This window comes from Haliotis rubra, unplaced genomic scaffold (genome assembly GCF_003918875.1).
Source record: "Haliotis rubra isolate DU_JTF1 unplaced genomic scaffold, ASM391887v1 Scf17, whole genome shotgun sequence".
Lineage (NCBI taxonomy): Eukaryota > Metazoa > Mollusca > Gastropoda > Lepetellida > Haliotidae > Haliotis > Haliotis rubra.
In genome coordinates this window covers 3,201,671-3,209,241 of record NW_025765669.1, presented here as the reverse complement: position 1 = coordinate 3,209,241, position 7,571 = coordinate 3,201,671, and positions in this window count along the sequence as shown.

Sequence of the window (7,571 nt, the reverse complement as noted above, 5' to 3'; positions counted from 1 at the left end):
TGGGTAGATCGTCTGTCCCTGGCCCCTCTGTGATCTAGTGGGTAGATCGTCTGTCCCTGGCCCCTCTGTGGTCTAGTGGGTAGAACGTCTGTTCCTGGTCCCTCTTTGGTCTAGTGGGTAGATCGTCTGTCTCCTGGCCCTCTGTGGTCCTGTCCTAGCCCCTCTGTGGTCTAGTGGTAGATCGTCTGTCCCTGGCCCCTCTGTGGTCTAGTGGGTAGATCGTCTGTCCTGGTCCCTCTGTGGTCTAGTGGGTAGATCGTCTGTCCTGGTCCCTCTGTGGTCTAGTGGGTCTGTTCCCTGGCCCCTCTGTGGTCTAGTGGGTAGATCGTCTGTCCCTGGGTCCTCTGTGGTCCTAGTGGGTAGATCGTCTGTCCCTGGTCCCTCTGTGGTCTAGTGGGTAGATCGTCTGTCCCTCTGTGGTCCTGGTCCCTCTGTGGTCCTCAGTGGTCTAGTGGGTAGATCGTCTGTCCCTGGCCCTCTGTGGTCTAGTGGGTAGATCGTCTGTCCCTGGTCCTCTCTGTGGTCTAGTGGGTAGATCGTCTGTCCCTGGCCCTCTGTCTAGTGGGTAGAACGTCTGTTCCTGGTCCTCTGTGGTCTAGTGGGTAGATCGTCTGTCCCTGGTCTCTCTTTTATCTAGTGTGTAGATCGTCTGCACCTGGCCCCTCTGTAATCTAGTGGGTAGATCGTCTGTCCCTTGCCCTCTGTGGTCTAGTGGGTAGATCGTCTGTCCCTGGCCCTCTAGCATCTAGTGGGTAGATCGTCTGCCCCTGGTCCCTCTGTGGTCTAAAGGGGTAGATCGTCTGTCCCTCCCTCTGTAATCTAGTGGGTAGATCGTTTGTCCCTTGCCCTCTGTGGTCTAGTGGTGGAATCGTCTGTCCCTGGTCCCTCTGTGGTCTAGTGGGTAGATCGTCTGTCCCTGGTCCCTCTGTGGTCTAGTGGGTAGAACGTCTGTCCCTAGCCCCTCTGTGGTCTAGTGGGTAGATCGTCTGTCCTAGCCCTCTGTGATCTAGTGGGTAGATCGTCTGTCCTGGCCCTCTGTGGTCTAGTGGGTAGAACGTCTGTTCCTGGCCCTCTGTGGTCTAGTGGGTGAGATCGTCTGTCCCTGGCCCTCTGTGGATCTCTGTCCCTGGTCCCTCTGTGGTCTAGTGGGTAGATCGTCTGTCCCTGGTCCCTCTGTGGTCTAGTGGGTAGATCGTCTGTTCCTGGTCCTCTCTGTGGTCTAGTGGGTGATCGTCTGTCCTGGCCCCCTGGTGGTCTCGTCTGTTCCTGGTCCTCTGTGGTCTAGTGGGTAGATCGTCTGTCCCTGGTCTCTCTTTTATCTAGTGGGTAGATCGTCTGCACCTGGCCCCTCTGTAATCTAGTGGGTAGATCGTCTGTCCCTTGCCCCTCTGTGGTCTAGTGGGTAGATCGTCTGTCCCTGGCCCCTCTGTAATCTAGTGGGTAGATCGTCTGCCCCTGGTCCCTCTGTGGTCTAGAGGGTAGATCGTCTGTCCCTTGCCCCTCTGTAATCTAGTGGGTAGATCGTCTGTCCCTGGCCCCTCTGTGGTCTAGTGGGTAGATCGTCTGTCCCTGGTCCCTCTGTGGTCTAGTGGGTAGATCGTCTGTCCCTGGTCCCTCTGTGGTCTAGTGGGTAGATCGTCTGTCCCTGGCCCTCTGTGGTCTAGTGGGTAGATCGTCTGTCCCTGGCCCCTCTGTGGTCTAGTGGGTAGATCGTCTGTCCTGGCCCTCTGTGGTCTAGTGGGTAGATCGTCTGTCCCTGGTCCCTCTGTGGTCTAGTGGGTAGATCGTCTGTCCCTGGCCCCTCTGTGGTCTAGTGGGTAGATCGTCTGTCCCTGGCCCCTCTGTGGTCTAGTGGGTAGATCGTCTGTCCCTGGCCCTCTGTGGTCTAGTGGGTAGATCGTCTGTCCCTGGTCCCTCTGTGGTCTAGTGGGTAGATCGTCTGTTCCTGGTCCCTCTGTGGTCTAGTGGGTAGATCGTCTGTCTCTGGCCCCTCTGTGGTCTAGTGGGTAGATCGTCTGTCCCTGGCCCCTCTGTGGTCTAGTGGGTAGATCGTCTGTCCCTGGCCCCTCTGTGGTCTAGTGGGTAGATCGTCTGTCCCTGGTCCCTCTGTGGTCTAGTGGGTAGATCGTCTGCACCTGGCCCCTCTGTGGTCTAGTGGGTAGAACGTCTGTTCCTGGTCCCTCTGTGGTCTAGTGGGTAGATCGTCTGTCCCTGGTCCCTCTGTGGTCTAGTGGGTAGATCGTCTGTCCCTGGTCTCTCTTTTATCTAGTGGGTAGATCGTCTGCACCTGGCCCCTCTGTAATCTAGTGGGTAGATCGTCTGTCCCTTGCCCCTCTGTGGTCTAGTGGGTAGATCGTCTGTCCCTGGCCCCTCTGTAATCTAGTGGGTAGATCGTCTGCCCCTGGTCCCTCTGTGGTCTAGAGGGTAGATCGTCTGTCCCTTGCCCCTCTGTAATCTAGTGGGTAGATCGTCTGTCCCTTGCCCCTCTGTGGTCTAGTGGGTAGATCGTCTGTCCCTGGTCCCTCTGTGGTCTAGTGGGTAGATCGTCTGTCCCTGGTCCCTCTGTGGTCTAGTGGGTAGATCGTCTGTCCCTGGCCCCTCTGTGGTCTTGTGGATAGATCGTCTGCCCCTGGCCCCTCCGTGGTCTTGTGGATAGACCGTCTGCTCCTGACACCTGTAAGGTGAAGAGGACAGAGACTGACCTCCATTCCGAGATTATTCAAAGATGACATGGAGATAACGCTAGAATGTTCGCAGACCAAAATAGACATTGGTTAACGACTACGTCGTCTAAATTATTAAGAAGATGTGCGAGATTGATGCATTGTCATTGCATATTTACCATTATGTTTATATATTTACCATAAATACCTTGTATAAAACCTGTAACTAACTAAGCTGTAATTACAGCCTAATTGCTTTGGTTGGTAATGCCACACAACAATAGGCAGAAAACTGTTCCACAGAACCTGTTCCAGAAATATAGACAGTCGTCTTATCCAAACATGTGGTACAGTCAAGTTGAACGCATCGTGCAATTATAGTTGAATGGGTGTAAAACTCAATATTTCTTTCCCGTAATGCTTAGTTATTATTTAACATATTAGATCCGCAAGGTTTGTCTCTGTACAGACATACAAACCAACATACCTATCTATATAGATACACAAAAACTGTTAACGCGTAAAACTGTACTCGCTCACCTTCCGTCCCTCCCTCCCGACCTACCTTTCCCATCCTTACGAGGTACCCATTCACAGCTGGGTGGACTGGGACACATAGTCACAGCACATTGTCCAAGTTTACTGCACGTTGCTGTACCCGCAACTAGGCCTGACTGACTGACTGACTGAGTTTAGTTTTACGCCGCTTTTAGCAATATTCCAGCAATATCACGGCGGGGGACACCAGAAATGGGCTTAACACATTGTGCCCATGTGGGGAATCAAACCCGGGTCTTCGGCGTGACGAGCGAACGCTTTAACCACTAGGCTACCCCACCGCGCCCCCAGTACTGAACGCTCAGGATTTTGGGACTCAAACGAATCAAGATTAAAATAACCTCACAGTACAAGTATATATTTGTATGACTAGCATTTGAATGCACTAAAGTATGCATAGGGCACAGATGCGTCAGTGCACTGTAATGATATAGAACAAGCATTGAACCAGGTTATGGGTGCTGAACAAAGTACTACTGCGGGGGGTCTACGTAAGTCAGTATGACATGTCTAGTATGCAGACAGTCTCCCTGTAACGTGTTATGCTGACATATCGGGTGGACTAGAAATAGGACGGCTTTTCTGACTTGCGTGACGCATCTACTCAACACACTTGAGGACACTGTCAAGTAAATACACTTGAGTAATCAGTGTGGTAGGCTGGGTACAGTGGCCTGAATGTTCATTATATCGGTACTTAGCTCAGTAGATGGGATATTCACCAGACGGAATGCTTGACTTATTAGACGGAATATTTAGCAGACAGGAAACCAGTATAGTGGATAGTCGGTCAGTAAACGGAATATTCAGTAGACGAGATACTCAGCTCTGTACATGGGTCGCTCAGTAGACAGAATTCTGAGTAGACTGGACACACGACTCAGTAGTTGGAACACTCGACTCAGTAGACGGAACACTCGACTTATTAGACGCATTATTAGTAGACGGAATATTTAGCAGACCGGAAACTCTGTAGAGTGGATACTCGGTCCAGTAAACGGAATATTTAGTAGACGAGATACTCAGCTCTGTACATGGGTCGCTCAGTAGACAGAATTATCAGTAGACTGGACACACGACTCAGTAGTTGGAACACTCGACTCACTAGACGGGACACTCGACTTATTAGACGGATTATTAGTAGACGGAATATTAAGCAGACCGGAAACTCTGTAGAGTGGATACTCGGTCCAGCAAACGGAATATTCAGTAGACGAGATACACAGCTCAGTAGACAGAATACTCAGTAGAGGAGATACTCGACTTATTAGTAGCGATACTACGAAGACGCGAGGGGCGGTGGGGTAGCCTAGTGGTGAAAGCGTTCGCTCGTCACGCCGAAAACTGTTTTGGGTACAATGTGTGAAGCCCATTTCCGGTTTCCCCCACTGTGATATTGCTGCAATATTGCTAAAAGCGGCGTAAACCTCACTCACTCATCGTTGACTCATTTGTCGGGATACTCGACTCATCCGACGGAATATTCAGTAGACGCGACACTCGACTTCTTAGTAGCGACGCAGTACAGGACCTATTAGAAGGAATACTGAGTAGACGGGATATTCGACTCATCAGACTGAATAGTCAGTAGACGGGATACATTTGTTTCATTTGACAACTTTCTAAAATGCAGTGTGTGTTCATTGCTTCGCCAGCGGTATCCATGGCAATCTACATTTGTCGGGGAGGTAATCTGGAAACATGATCTGTTGTCACAGTTTTGTGAAAGCCGCTTTGGTAGAGTGAATTGGATCGCTAGCTTTGTGTGCTGGCGATTTAGGACTCAAACCAATTGATGCTAGAATATTGGATACTGAAGTAGATTCTTGTTCTCTCTTGGGTCGAGTCCCATCCGGGATTCAAACGCACACTTTCAGAGTGAGGCACCTACTCGCCAGCACACAAAACACTAGAATATGTACGTTACAGAGAAAGTGTAATCCAAAACATGCACTTATTGCTTTGCCCATTTGCTAAAAGGCAGGTGTATTCATCATTCTCTGTGCAGCATTTTTATCTCGCGAGTAAGGGCTTGAGAACATCGTTTTCAGGTTACATTACGTTTCATTGGACTTTCTACTGACAAATGAGATGATTTTGAACACAACCGATTGGTTTCCATAGTTGTGACTGGCATCTGTATAGAGCATCTTTCATCAGCAGCAATTGAAATCTCAAGTGACGTTTTATTGTATTTTTGTTTTGTCGCACGTTCCATTTGTAATGTAACTATGCGGTATTCCTTGCTGGTAGAACTTTTATCATGTGTAGAATAGATATCGCATGTGTATTAACAGAATGAGTTTCAAATATTCTCCATCTTTTCAATATTGTTTGGTAAAATATTTACACTGGACTTGAGAACAAACAATGGATTTTTAGACACCAGCAGTTTCACCCGCTACAGGTCTCCGCTCTTTACTCCTAATTTACTTTACACCACTTCACCCCTACTTTACCCCGACTTACTCCCAATATAAGAGTGCCATGGACGGTGTTGTGATACACGATTATACGTAAAGCCTCAAGAATCCAGTGTGAATGTTGTCGTTGTTGTTTAACGCCGCACTCAGTTACAACTGAAGCTGGTCGACTGCGGTTTATGTATAATCGAGTCTGGTCCAGACAATCCGAAACCGATAGCATAGGTTTTATGTATATATGTCAAATTGGACTCCACACAAACCACTAGACTAACGTTTAGTCCCTGAATATATATAATTTTGATAGTAACAAATAAACCCATTCAAATTAAAAAGGAGCCCAAGTGAGTTGAGGGAAATCTAGACTTGCTTCATTTAGGGCTTTAGCATTGCAGGGAGGTCAAGGCACTGGGGGAAATAATGTGGTTCAGGGACTGTGAGACAAACACAAGCGTGTCATGCAACTCCTATGCTATGCCCCAGGACCCTGACGCAAAGCAATGAAGAGTTTGTTTGTTGTTGAAGACAACACTCTTCAACATTCCAGCTTTATGAAGTCGGTGAGTTAATATTTCAGTTTTGAGATAATCCAATCATTGACATCATGGTCAACATCATGGTCATCGGTTTAAGTAAATGGAACACAATAAAATCCAGCTTCCAAGTCACCAAACTTGACCACCAGACCACGATAGTCGTCTCTTTTCACAAGCATGGGACCAATTCTTAAGTTCTAATTCTAAAGCTTCGCAGTGGGCTTTGTGAATTAGTTTTTGCGCCGCTTTTTGCTATTTTCTACCCGCTTCACGTTAAGGGAAACGACAATGGAGCTAATATATTGCCCCCACACAGGGAATCGAATCCAGGTCCTTGGCGTGACGAACGACCTCATGAACAACTGGGCTATCTTTCCGTTACCGATTACCTTGTGGATCATGTTCAAGGTTAATCATTAAAGTTTTATCTACATACGAAAGGTTTATCATTACATACAAAAAAAGTGAGCACATGTTTGTCGTTAAAGATAAAGCCACATTTGTTTCGACATAAGACGTGTTCGAGATACCGAGGTTCAAATCTGTGGTCAACTTTGTCGAGTCATCGTGCACTTTGATACGGGCGAAATGTATGTCAGCGAGATATCTGTCATCGCGTAGACCAATCATTGTACAACCGTGCTATATCAACATAACACCCAGCCGAACAGGTGGGCTGACTGACTGATGACGTGTTCAGGCGACACACTCAAATGTTCTCAAACATGAGTAAGTGAGTGAGTGAGTATTACTTAACGCCGCATCAGTAATTTTGGAGCTATTCGCGGCGAATCAAACAAATGGACAAAAGCATGAATAATGTTTTTCCGCCGTTGTTTAACGTTTTGTGAATAACGAGACCAGACAATCAAGTGATTGACATCACTCTGCTCAGACTTTATAAGAGTAAGTGAGTGAGAGAGTGAGTTGGGTGTTACGCTGATTTCAGCAACATTCCAGCAACATCACGGCGGGGGACACCGGAAATGGACTTCACACATTGTACCCATATGGGGACTCGAACCCGGGCCTTCGGTGTGCCGAGCGAACCCTTTAACCACTGGGCTATCCCACCGCCCCTGGTATAAGATGTTATGCATCAATCAAGTCAGCGAACCCGACCATCAATGACAATCCAAGCATGGGCTGAGAAAGTCCAGTCGTAACCCGGATCTCCTTTGACACGTACCAATTTTAGTAATCCACAAATTCCAAGGACCATAATCTGATCAATTCGAAATTTAACCCCAATGCAGTGCATTCTGGTACTCCAGAAACACAACTCGTCACAGTGAAGTTTGGGCGCATAAACCCACTGGAACATCCGTGCCCAACTTACTGACTGACTTTGGTTTTACGCCGTTTTTAGCAATATTCCAGCAACATCACGG